We start from the raw sequence: 12,644 nt of genomic DNA on the forward strand, positions 1-12,644 counted from the left end.
ACCAGCTCCATGCAAATCCGGTCCTCAACTGTTGTCAATAGATTAATTTCTCTCTCTTTTGAAAGTATTGTTGATGCTATCTAACTAGGTGTTATGCTTTTTGTTGCTCTCTCCACCAAAGCACTCTTGTAATTCTCATTAGGAATCTATTCTAATGAAATGCCCACTATGTTCATACTAATTTCTGCTACACACAAGTTTGTATGCCATTAAATGTAACATACACTTGCTGTAAGAATTGCTGCTATTAGAGTTGTTTTGCCTACGACAGAACAATCTCGTTGGGATGTAAAGGATGCGCATGCTCATGCATTGATTGTGTCGTCTGTGAAGTGCACCATTGTTCCTCACATTTGTTCAGCAAAATCTGCAAAACAGGCTTGGTATATTGGCTGGTCTTTATGCAAGTCACAATGAGGCTAAAATTTCTTTGTTGCGTAAAGAGATGGAGTCAAAGATTATGCATGAGGAAGATGATATGGACACTTTCCTTGCTCATGTCAAGGATATCAATGAGCAACTTATTTCTGAAGGTGAAGTCATTTCAGACAGTTCCCTTGTGCAAATTGTTCTTGATGCCTTGCCAGATTCTTACCAGACTTTTGCTAGTACTTTTGCAGTGTCCTAAGTTGAAGGCCAAAGAGGCGAAGAAGGAAGAGGGTGGTTCTATTGCAAATGCTGGTTCCACTACAAATGCAGCCATTGTTGAGTCTTCTGTGAAAGGAGACTGTGATGCTGATGTTGATGTAGAATGGGCTTTAAGTGCAGAGTGCACTTACAATCCTGATGTCCATGATGCATGCATGTCAGTTGCTACAGATTCACATGTGTGGTATTTTGATAGTGGTGCTACAAAGCACATTACCTCACATCATGAATTGTTCACCTCTCTTGAGTCTGTCCCTCATGGGAATTTAATCACTTGTGCCAACAATGCCTCTTATCCAGTTCAGGGAGCTGGAAAGATTGTGCTTATTGCTGCAAATGGCAGTTCTTTTACACTTGTTGATGCACTTTATGTACCTGGGATCAAGAAGAATCTTTTGTATCTGCACTTGCTAGACTTTGACTTGTAGTCAAATTTGTGGATGATAGATGTACAGTTCTTGATCTCAATTTTGGTGATGAAATTGTTGCATCTGGGCTTTTGTGCCGTCGGCTATATAAGCTCACTTTGTATGACAAGTGTGGACAAAATTTTGCAAATGCAATTGCAGATTCAAGGGCTATTTCAGATGCAAAACTTTGGCATGCACGTTTTGGTCATCTAAATATTGCCAGTTTGCTGCGTTTGCAGAAATCTGATATGGTTGGTTCTTTGTCGCCTCTTGAAGCACCTGTCAAACATGTTTGTGAAGGCTGTATTTTGGGTAAGATGCAATGTTTAAAGTTTCCAAAGGATGGTTCAGTTAGGGCCACATGCAGGTTGCAGCTTGTGCATAATGATGTTTATGGGCCCATGCAAACTCCATCCTTGGGCAATTTTCTTTAATTCATGAATTCCATTGATGATTACTCCAGGCATGCATGGGTATTTCCGCTTAAAGTGAAGTCTGAAGTTTTTATGTGCTTCAAACAATTTTTGGCTATGGCTGAAAATGTATCGAAATGTACTGTGGGCACCCTCCATTCCAATCGAGGGGGGGAGTATATGTCTCATGAATTTAATGAATTTCTGGCTAGTCGTGGGATAAAACACCAATGTACAGTGCCTTATACGCCTTAGAAAAATGGTGTTGCTGAGAGCAAAAACAGGTCACTTACAAAAATGGCACGATGTATGGTCAAAAGTCAAGCTTTTCCACATTCTTTTTGGCTTGAGGCCATCATGTGTGCCACTTATGTACTTAACAAGTGTCCTACAAAAGCTTTGCAGTCTATTACTCCATATGAAGAATGGCATGATAGAAAGCCTTCTATTGAGCACATGCGTGTTTTTGGATGTTTGGCATATGCTTTGGTGCCACAAACACATCGCAAAAAATAGGATAATAAGGCTGTCAAATGTATTTTTGTTGGTTATAGTGCTGAAAGAAAAGGTTAGAGGTTTTATCATCCGCCCTTGCTGTCATGTACTAGAGACAGTAATATAAGCTCATAGGACATTTATGAGACTTTGTTGCCTCTTTTCAGTGGTGGAAGTTTGAATGTAAATTCTAATGAGGCAAATGTACAGCGTATGGGGGTTTCAAAAAATGTTACAGATCAGCCTATTACTGATGCAGATGTACATGATGTATTTGATGAGGAAAGGGATGAAAATGAGAAAGCTAGAGGTATGCCAAAATGGCTGGTGCATACATTGCGTGACAGTAAATTGGATGCACCTTTGTCTAGTTGTACTCGTTCAGGCTCTCACCATGCATCTTATGCAATGAATTGTTATGCTTTGGCTGTGTCTAGCTTACATGATGTTGAGGAACCTCTGTCTTTTGATGAAGCACAAAATTCAAAAAACTGGATGGCTACCATGCAATCAGAATACGATGCACTTATAGAAAATGACACATGGAGTTTATGTGGTTTGCCTCCTGGCAAAAAGACCATTGGTATGAAGTGGGTTTACAAGTTGAAACGCAAGCCGGATGGTGAGATTGATCGCCATAAGACTTGACTTGCCACAAAGGGTTATGCACAACAAAAAGGCATAGATTATGAAGAGACTTTTGCTCCCACTTGTTGTATGACTATTGTGCATTTTCTATGTGCGTTGGTAGCTCATTTTGGTTGGGATGTACATCAATTAGACATTGTTACTACTTTCTTGAATGGTGACATATTTGAGGAAGTTTATGTAACGTAGCCTCGTGGGTTTTCAAGAAAGGACAAGAGGAAAAAGCGTGGAGATGTAAGAAGGCTTTGTGTGGGTTGAAGCAATCTCCTCGTCCTTGGTATGAAAAAGCTGACACTCATTTGGTCAAACAAGGCTCTTGTAACAGTACAATAGAAAGCACATTGTATGTAAATCGTGAGGGTGATGTACTTCTCATTGTGGTTATTTATGGCGATGATTTGCTGATCACTAGACCAAATGAGAGACATATTGTGGAATTTAAGTTTTGAATGCTACTTTCAAGATGAAAGATTTGGGGATGTTGCATCATTACTTGGGTATACAGTGTAAGCACTGTGATGGTGGTATTGACTTATGTCAGAAAAGTTACATAGAGACATTACTATGTAAGTTTGGACTTGAGGATTGCAAACCTATTGCCACTCCCATGGAAACAGGTTTGAAGTTGAGTCTACATGATGCTGGTGATCTTGTTGATGTCACTCTTTACCAAAGTGCTACTGGCTACCTCATTTATGTATGCAACACGAGGCCGGATATTCAGTTTGCAGTCTCACAGGTTAGCAGATTTATGCATAGCCCAGGGTCTAAGCATTGGCAGGCTATCAAGAGGATTTTCCGCTACCTTAGAGGCACTTTACATCTTGGCTTGTTTTATCCCAAGGGGGGATCATTTCTGCCAGACTTACATGCTTTTTCGGACTCAGATTGGGCTGGTTGTCTTGACACAAGAGTGTCCACTAGTGGTTTTTGTTTCATGCTTGGCAGTTCATGTATATCATGGTTGAGCAAGAAGCAACTTATTGTGGCCATTTCTAGTTGTAAGGCTGAGTATAGGGCAGTCTTCACAGCTGCAGTTGAGTTGTATGGCTCAGACACCTTATGGCTGATTTGGGTGTTGGACAGGACATTGCCAACACTATCTACACTGACAGTCAGAACGCATTGGCAATTGCGAGGAACCCAGTCTTTCATGCTTGCACAAAGAACATTCAGGTGCATTGCCACTATGTCAGGGAGAGGCTCTCAGGAGGAGAAATCAGCTTGTCTTATGTGCCAACCCATGACAACCTTGCAGCTCTTTTCACAAAGCATTGTCGCATGAGAAGCTCGAAGATTTCCCCAAAGCTTTGGGCATGCTCCCCTTTGTGGACTGATCATGTCCTCAGGGCATGGCACTTCTCTTAACTCATGTGCCAGCTCTTGTTCACCGCATCACTCCAGAGGGAATTTGTTACCATATACATGTGGTAGTGATGTGTGTGAACACACTAGGACCGTCGGGGCATTTTGTCCCTCTTTAGGAGGTTTTTCCCCCGTGCATTGTATATACGCCCATCACCCATCACTCTAGGGCTATCTATCTTTTCCGTTGCACACTAAGTAATACACTCTCAGTTGTGTGCCTTGAGCTTCCTTTGTCTTCTCCAAGCTGTGTGCGTTTCTCTGCAACCCTAATTCCAACATGGATGACATGGTCACTTTGGATAGTAGTTTTAAGTTAATTTTTTTCTTTGCAAGTTGGACATGGATAACAACTGATATAGTATGTTGACACCTGTAATACACATTTAAGACTAACATATTTGTTGTCTTGTTTGAATGGATTCAGGTGAGGACTCTATCCTTTCTTGGGATATTTTTTTGGCTTAGCTATTGTTCACATTTGACATAACAAGACGATGGGAAGGGGAAAGGGGAACACACCCAACACACAACCAATACGCCTCTTTATAGCCCAGGATATATACAACACCCCTAACCACTAGAGTTCACCTTCAAAACTCACACACTCATAGGAAAACCTCCATTTGCAGACCACTGTACGTACACACTCAATGCAACAACACAACATAGCCCAATCATACCGTATAGCTCCATTAACTTCCTTCCACTCACACACAACCTCTCTCAATCCCTCTGTGCACAACAGACCATCGAGGGGCACAACTACCGACACACGCTCGAAACCACATGCACACAACAAAGAAGAGAAGGGGAAAGGGGGAATCAACATAGATTACAACAATCATGGCTTTTTTATACATAAACCAACCATTCACAGTTCTAGCTCCAAGCCAATACAAGCATCGGCGAGCTTGCATCCCAATTGACAGCCCTCTGGCTCTATACCAACTCCATAGTTACACCTCAGCAGCTGACCGCACGGCTCAACGCTCACCAAGGTAGCAAAATATCTCCCAGAACCCAATTGGCCCAAAAAACCCTTCCAAAGGTGTGTGAATTCCCTTTTATAGGGCCTTACAAACTTTAAAAAACAAAAAAAGTTTGATTTTTTTGGGCTCGTGCATGCCACTGGAGACCCTTTTAGCATTTTTTTGCATTTCATACACATTGTCATACTCCATTTTAGCACCCTATGTATGGCCCGACACTTGGTAGGATTTCTGAGTTCATCTCTCTCTCATCTTTGCCCCTTCCATCTCCACATGAAATCACCCTTCAGGGGGGCACCGACGGCGCCTTCGGTGCTCACCCACTCTCTCTTAAAAAAGAATTGGCCCATTGGGTGCATGAACAAGGCCCCATCGGCCACTACATAAGCAACATACACGAGCGCCCGTCGCCACTATCAACCAAAAAACCATCGAGTGCCACCCCCCATGACCGCAAGCAGCACCCAAGGGCCATCACCAATCACACGAGAGCTCTCTCTCTCCCTCCTTGTGTCTCTAAATGGGCACACGGCCCAACCCAAATAGATCGCCATCGTGACTCCTCGCCCCTCATGTGGGATTAAAGTGGACACTTGGTGACAGTGGGTGAACTCACCCCCAAGGGCCTTCAAGGTCACCACATTCCCTTTGGAAAATCTCCAAAATACCCCTTTTTTCCCCATTTTTCACTGCCCTACAAATTCTTTCTCAAAGCTCCACTTGCCGAGACATCAAGCCCTCCTCAAAGCTCACATATCAAACTTTGACTCCACTTGCTCCTTCCACATTCTAGTTATCCGAGGCCTCCAAACGACGGGCATCAAAATTGTAAAAAATTGCCAAATCCCCCCTGATCGTTTCCACCTGCCAACTTCATTCAATATCTCCCCAATCCGGACTCCGATCGTCATGCCGTCACTTCCTATGGCCTTCATACACCATATACCCGCATATAGACCTTGGCAAGGATCTGAAAGCTCCAGATGGGATGCTTTCCAAAGCGGACAAACTGGCACAAACCCGGCCCGTGGCAAAACTTCAAAGCTCTGTAACTCAACATCTAGGACTCAAATTGCAGATCAGAAAAGACCAACAAGCTCCATAAATCAAGCACTACACACCCATAGCTTTTGCAATTTAAAATTTTACAATCTTCTTAAGATTTTGTTTTTTTTGTTGGCTCATGTGTATATGCAGTGTCAATATCATGGCATTGAGAATGTATAAACAGTTCCCAAAATTAATAAAAATTTTCAGTACTAACTTAATTTATTTATTCCCTTTATAGTCATTTTTGTTTGGGGGGGGGGGGGGATAATGAGAGATAACAAGAAAGCCCATGATTTTTTGAGAAAGAGTGTTCCAATCCATTCCATCTTTGTCTAGCTATAAACAATTGTGGTCTCCACTTACCTTTGGAAAAGGGAAAGTAGATGTGGGGCATCATGACCCTAAGCAATGATGCCACAAAAAAGTTCCTTGAGAGCAATTTTATCGCTAAAAATGTATCCAATGTCTCTTCCACTTTTCTTTCTATACAATATATTATGGAGCTTAAAATTTTTAAGTAAGGAGAGGATCTCCAAGTGTCACTCATTGGTTCACTTCAAAGAAAACCTTATAAAACATCTAATATGAAATGTAAAAGTGAAGGGAAAGATTTATTTTCTATCTATACTATATACATGGAGCTTAAAATTTACAAGGAAGGAGAGGGCCTCCACGTGTCACACTTTGGTTCATTTCGAAGAAAACTTAAAGAAACATTTAATATAAAATGCAAAAGTGAAGTGTAAGTACTAGATGGTAGAAAATGAAAAGACTTTTGAGTGAGTTGTGAGACTTGAAACTGGCACTATAAAGTCAAAAAGCTTAGTAATCTATCTACATTTATAATATTTAAAGTGGCTCTACATTACTTTGCATTTTGAAGGCCATAAAAATCCCTTTTTTTTTCAACACAAATATGCACCTAACCTTAAAACTTACATTTGAGTTGCAACAAATGTAGAATTTTTGAGGCTTCCACCACTCATAGCATGATATTGAGTTAAAACCTTGCAATTGGCACCTTCATGTATCATGTTTTTCTAACCCTGAGGATGGAGTACGTCAGTCATGCGAGCATAATTTCATGAGCAACACGAGCAAGGGAATTACTCAAGCAACATATAAAAGTGAACAATTTATGTATGTTTCTATATGAAAATATATATCTATGTGTGAGTGTAAGTGTGTTTGTGTGTGTGTGCACACATATATGTGGATGTGTGCATGTGTATTTCTTAACTTGTAATGAGCTTAAACAATGTTTTTTTTTTAAGTTCTACATAATTTAGAGTTCTATATCTTGCAAGGATCACTAGCATCAAATGCTCAAATGATCAAATCATCAAGGGATCACCGCTCCACCTTGATGTGGATAATTATTTAGATACGCATAATTAGACATCTTTAGAAGTGGACTGACTAACTCATGGAGGGAATTGTAGAGTGAAATGATGAGAAATCAACAAGTTTTAGCAAACCTCATAGACATCACATGTACAACTAATCCAATATATATGCATGTACATATGTCAGAACAAACTTTCATGCATTCATATACTTACTAATCACTAGGATCAAGGGGTCACCACTCCACCTTGCATATGTGTGTGTAACCCTAACTAAGCACTATTTCAAGTTCATGTATTTTCCTTTTAAAAATCGGCCAGATTCTTGTTTGTGTAACAGACTATTTTACCAAAAACATTCTCTCCTTATGAGAGACCTCACATGAGGATTTTGAAGCAATCATACAATTTCAAAAAGTTTCCAACTGTCATGAAAATGTAAGTAGATATGTCTTTCAAATTGATATCTAGTGTTACAAGCCCATGAGTTCACGAAGCCCATGCTATACCCACACATTACGAATGAATTTTACACGGCTGTCAAGCGTGATATTATAAAAAGAGGCCGAGAATGGAAGGGAGCATTTTTGAGGGGAAATATGCACCCGTGCACACACAGAAAATACTTCTAATTTATTTGAAGTATACCCTAATGTCATCCCAATTTTGAGCACTCAATAATGAGTGATAGGAAAAAGTACATTTTACAATAAACAATTAGCTAGTGTCATCTTAATATTGAGCAATCATCAATGAATGACAAGAAGATTGACAATAACGATATTGTCCACTAGTCTCGGCATTGTTATGTCCATATATGCAACATCCTTATGAGGCTTCAAAGAAAACATCACTCTACACCAAATGACAATAGCATATTGCAAGCCCATAATCAAGTGTTTGCATAGACAAAACAAGCTTAATGCAGTCCAAAAGTTTACGCAATGTTTTGCCCAAATACATATTTCTCAAAGTTTAGAAGTCAATAAAACTAAAAGACAATAGTAGTTGCATGGCTAGAATCAAGTTTTTGCACACCCAAAAAGAATCTAAGTGATCATGCAAAAAAATAAGATCCACTCTAAAGAAGACTACTCCAAATCTGCGTGGTCATCAATGAAGATACATCTTCGCCCTCGCCTCTCACGCACGAGTGATTGGTCATATGAATAGGTGGTCGCCATGTGCCTTGCCATTGCCTCTGCATAGCAAGGTAGCTCACTATCAATCACAATAGGATAATAATGTCATAAAAAATAAAAATTAGGTGCTATAAAATAATGAATAAAGCAAAATCACTAGTCTGAAGGCACATCATCAACAACCAAATCATTCCCCACATCATCCATGCTATCATCACTATCTCCAAGCTCGGCAACCTGCGGAGCACCGTAGTACCCCTGTACCAAAGGAGACAAGTATCCCTCACATATCTCTAGATCACTCTCCACGACCAAGCAACCACGAGAAGTGTGCATGGCCGCCTTTAATAAATGCCATGTACCACCACCAAGCTCCAAACATGTACCTATTTTAGGGCACAAGGCCTCTAAAAACAATAGCATATGGGCAACACTCCTCTCTAACATGCCTCTCCACCCACCATTCTTGCCATTGCGTGCTGTGTGAGTAGACGATGGCAAGTAGTGACTAATAATCTCCATTGAGAGATCTTGTTGCAAGACTCTCCCCACCTACCATACAAGAAAATGAGGCAGCTATGTATGAACATTTAAGAATTTTAGTGCAAAAACAATCACATTGAATAATAAACAACGACACACAAACCTTTTGAGCACTCTCATGATCAAATGAAGGATTACTTCCTGCCTTGTGAAATGCCAAAGCATAGAATACATTCATCTATCATAGCCATGGAAACAACACATAAAAAAGTCAATTTTGCATGTATCAAATTTCTTTTAAAGAATTGTTCATGTTTTTTGAAGGATGTTTTATTACCTTTTGTGTATGCCCATTCTTTGTTCATGATGAAAATGGCTCAGAGCTCTCCATGATCCACCTACAACTCAGCTCTACGCCTGTGCGTGTGGCCAAGCGCTCCACATGACTAAGAGCGGTGCTAGGACAAAGAACAAGCACCCAACCCATGTCATCCATCACTGTAGATGCAACCACCAATGAAAACTTGACATGGTCATCTATTAGCTCATTCCATGCAGGAATGCCATCAAAACCTTGAACAAGCCCACCTACAAGAAAAATTATTGTATTTGAGTGTTAACAATTTGAGCTAAGTATATGCATGGTGTATACAAGATAGCATTGAAAGCTCTCTTACCAGTAGGAAGATCAATAACAGTAAGATCAACACTCCATGCACTAGGTTTTCCATTTCTTATCTTCTCATGTTCACCCAAGCCAACAAAATACTCTCGCATCACCACAAAACCATCCTTGAAGTTTCTTGCAGTGAACTCGTTGCCAAGCTCAATGTAATCATAAATCCAAACCTTTGACTGTTTTATGTCTCCTTTCTTTTGAATGGAATGGAAACTAGCCAAAGGTGCATGAATCAAAGCTCCCTTTCCAACATTCTTTTGGGTATGAGAACTTCCTAAGTTTCTTGTATCTAACACATATCAAAAAAAGAACACAATTTTCTTCAAATCAATCCATGCCATAATGATTAGCATAAGACATAACAAAAGAAAGAATAGCAAGAACATATTGTTCCCACCAACAATTTAACTTACTTACCCTTGATTGACATTCCACCCTTGCTTGATGGTGGACGGCCTCCATGATTCTTGCCTTGCTCTTGTCTTTCTTGATCTTCTTTTTCTTTGAGAGCTTTCAACTCTTCCTCCATCTTCTTCCTTTGCTCAACAGTCATCTCTCCTGATGACCCTGAGTCGGACTTACATTCACCCTTCAAATGACGAAGATAATTCTCCTTCTTCTCTTCTAGACACTCACCTTTCTTCATATCAATCCACCAAGGGCAGTGCTTACGCTCCCAATCCGTGAGAAGAAAGGCTCCACCAGAATCATTGTTCTCTCTGAAGATAGTGGAGGTGTACATACTATATGTAGGAGGACACATAATTGTCCATGCTTTACATATGTCAGGCATGCAAGTGATCTTCTTACTTCTTATGAGATACATCAAGAACCTACAACAATATGATTAGATAATAAAACGAACTTATATAATACAACAATAGTCACTTAGAAAAATGCATAACATAGGAATTACCTATAGACCAATTGACGGGAAGAATTTTTCAAGTCCACATGCTTTGATGGTGGATTAGCCACATTCATCTCCTTTTGAAATTCGTAAAAAAGTACTCCTCTATATCTACTAACAATGTCTTCAAAATACGACTCCAAGTGAACATCTAGAGGCAAAACCACCTTGTGAACTCCATGTGTGAAATCTATAACCTGTTGTAAAAGCCTTCTTGCATCCTCCAAGACTTGATCCATCCATACTTCCTTGGCCAACCAAGGGATATAGAAATGATCTCCCAAAGGCATTCCAAAACTTTGGCGAAAGTTCTCATCTGCTCCCAAAAGCTTTAGCATTTTTATCTTTAGCTCTTGAGAACATGTAGCACAAGATATAGAGTAGAGTTTCTCTATTGTAATCTTGAATTTTTCATCCTCAAAAGGAAGACTCCATAAAATTAGAAACCATTCTTCTTCATTAGCAGGATTCACCACAGATAGATTCTACAATAACCAAACAAAATAAACAAACAAATCTTTTTATTATACTTTTAATAGAGTGTTGTACTCACCCGAGTCATGCGTCTATTGTAAGCTTTAACAACATTCCTCTTTGCTTGAATCTCAGCCCTCACACGTTCATCTTGTGACAAAGTAAGAGGTATCTTATTTAATGCTACCTGTAAATCAGACTTCCATTTATTCTGCATACACCATTTCAATAAAATGTATCAAGAACCCAAAAGATTATTAGAATCTTAACAAATTTAAGTACATACCCCATAAACCATGGGACCAAGGATAGATTGAGTAAGAGGATACCAAACCCTCTTTCCTGATTGTGCTTCTTGAGCCCTTGCTTTCTCCATTGACACTCGTTCAGCCTCAATAAAATTTTCAGTGATTTGAGATCCATCTAAAGAACAAATGGTACTTGTATGATACAAGTAGTCTTTGAGGTTGGTCTTAATGATTGCTTCTTCATTCATTCTACATAAACAATAAACCATAAAAAATTTTCCTCAAGACGTATCATTAAAACAAAGAAAAAGCAAAATTTAATGTACAAATGAAAATAAGACTTACATGTTCAATCTTTGAAGAGCAGCAATTAATCTCAACTCCTCTTGTTGGGTAGGAACAATAAATTGTGCCAAAACCCTCACATGTTTCTTCTTGTCATTATGTGAGACCTCGCTTATGCTCTCCATCCAAGAGGCAGCTCGATGATTCCCTTCCCAGACAAAGAACATCTTTCCCTTCAACATGGACCATTGATCGTTGTTTTCAAGCTCATCCTCAAACTCTTTGTTAACCATATGCCAATACTTGTCCCAAGTTTTTGTAATGTCCTCATTAACATCTCTACTTGAACCATCAGGAAGATTTATGGATAAGATGAACATACCTTTCATCTTAAGGTACCCTTCTTCTTCAAAAACCTTCTTAAGTAGAGAAAGGTCCCTTCTAAGCTCTCGTACTCTCTCATTATCAAACACCTACAAAGAGGAATCATAGGGGGTATACATCCTTTATTGAGGGTTAAACTGTCGATAAACTCGGAGCCTTGAGGCTTGATAATAGCTTGTGGGATGACCTCCTCAACCTCCTTGTCATCTGTCACCTTCTCATTGTCCTTCATACCCCCATCTACATCCTTATCATCATTAGTGGCCTCTTTATCTCCTTGATCATCATGAATGTCTTCTACTTGTTGATTAGCCTGAGCATTTTTAGCTTTATCAACTAATTTTTCGCTATCCTGGCTGCTAGCAACAGATTTCCTCTTCTTGCGTATGACTTTGGGTGAACCTTTTTTCCTCTTTACAAAGCACAAATAAAGAACAAATAAGCATATCAACAAAAATATTAAACTTACATACATTTAAAATTTCTTCAAAACAAGATGCTTATTTATGGGCCAAATTTAAAATTCAAAACTTAAGAACATGCATTTCAGTCAAAATCCGACATCACATGCATTGTGTGTGTGTGTGTGTGTGTGTGTGTGTGTGTGTGTGTGTGTGTGTGTGTGTGTGTGTGTGTGTGTGTGTGTGTGTGTGTGTGTGTGTGTGTGTGTGT

General features: G+C 39.6%; 1 pseudogene; it reads right to left on the reverse strand.

The window, feature by feature from the left end:
* Window positions 1-8,458: 8,458 nt before the first annotated feature.
* LOC147424050 (uncharacterized) lies at window positions 8,459-11,478 on the reverse strand (annotated as a pseudogene).
* Between the last annotated feature and the right edge of the window lie 1,166 nt (window positions 11,479-12,644).

The sequence above is a fragment of the Adiantum capillus-veneris genome, chromosome 26 (genome assembly GCF_014529385.1).
Source record: "Adiantum capillus-veneris isolate H3 chromosome 26, ASM1452938v2, whole genome shotgun sequence".
NCBI lineage: Eukaryota > Viridiplantae > Streptophyta > Polypodiopsida > Polypodiales > Pteridaceae > Adiantum > Adiantum capillus-veneris.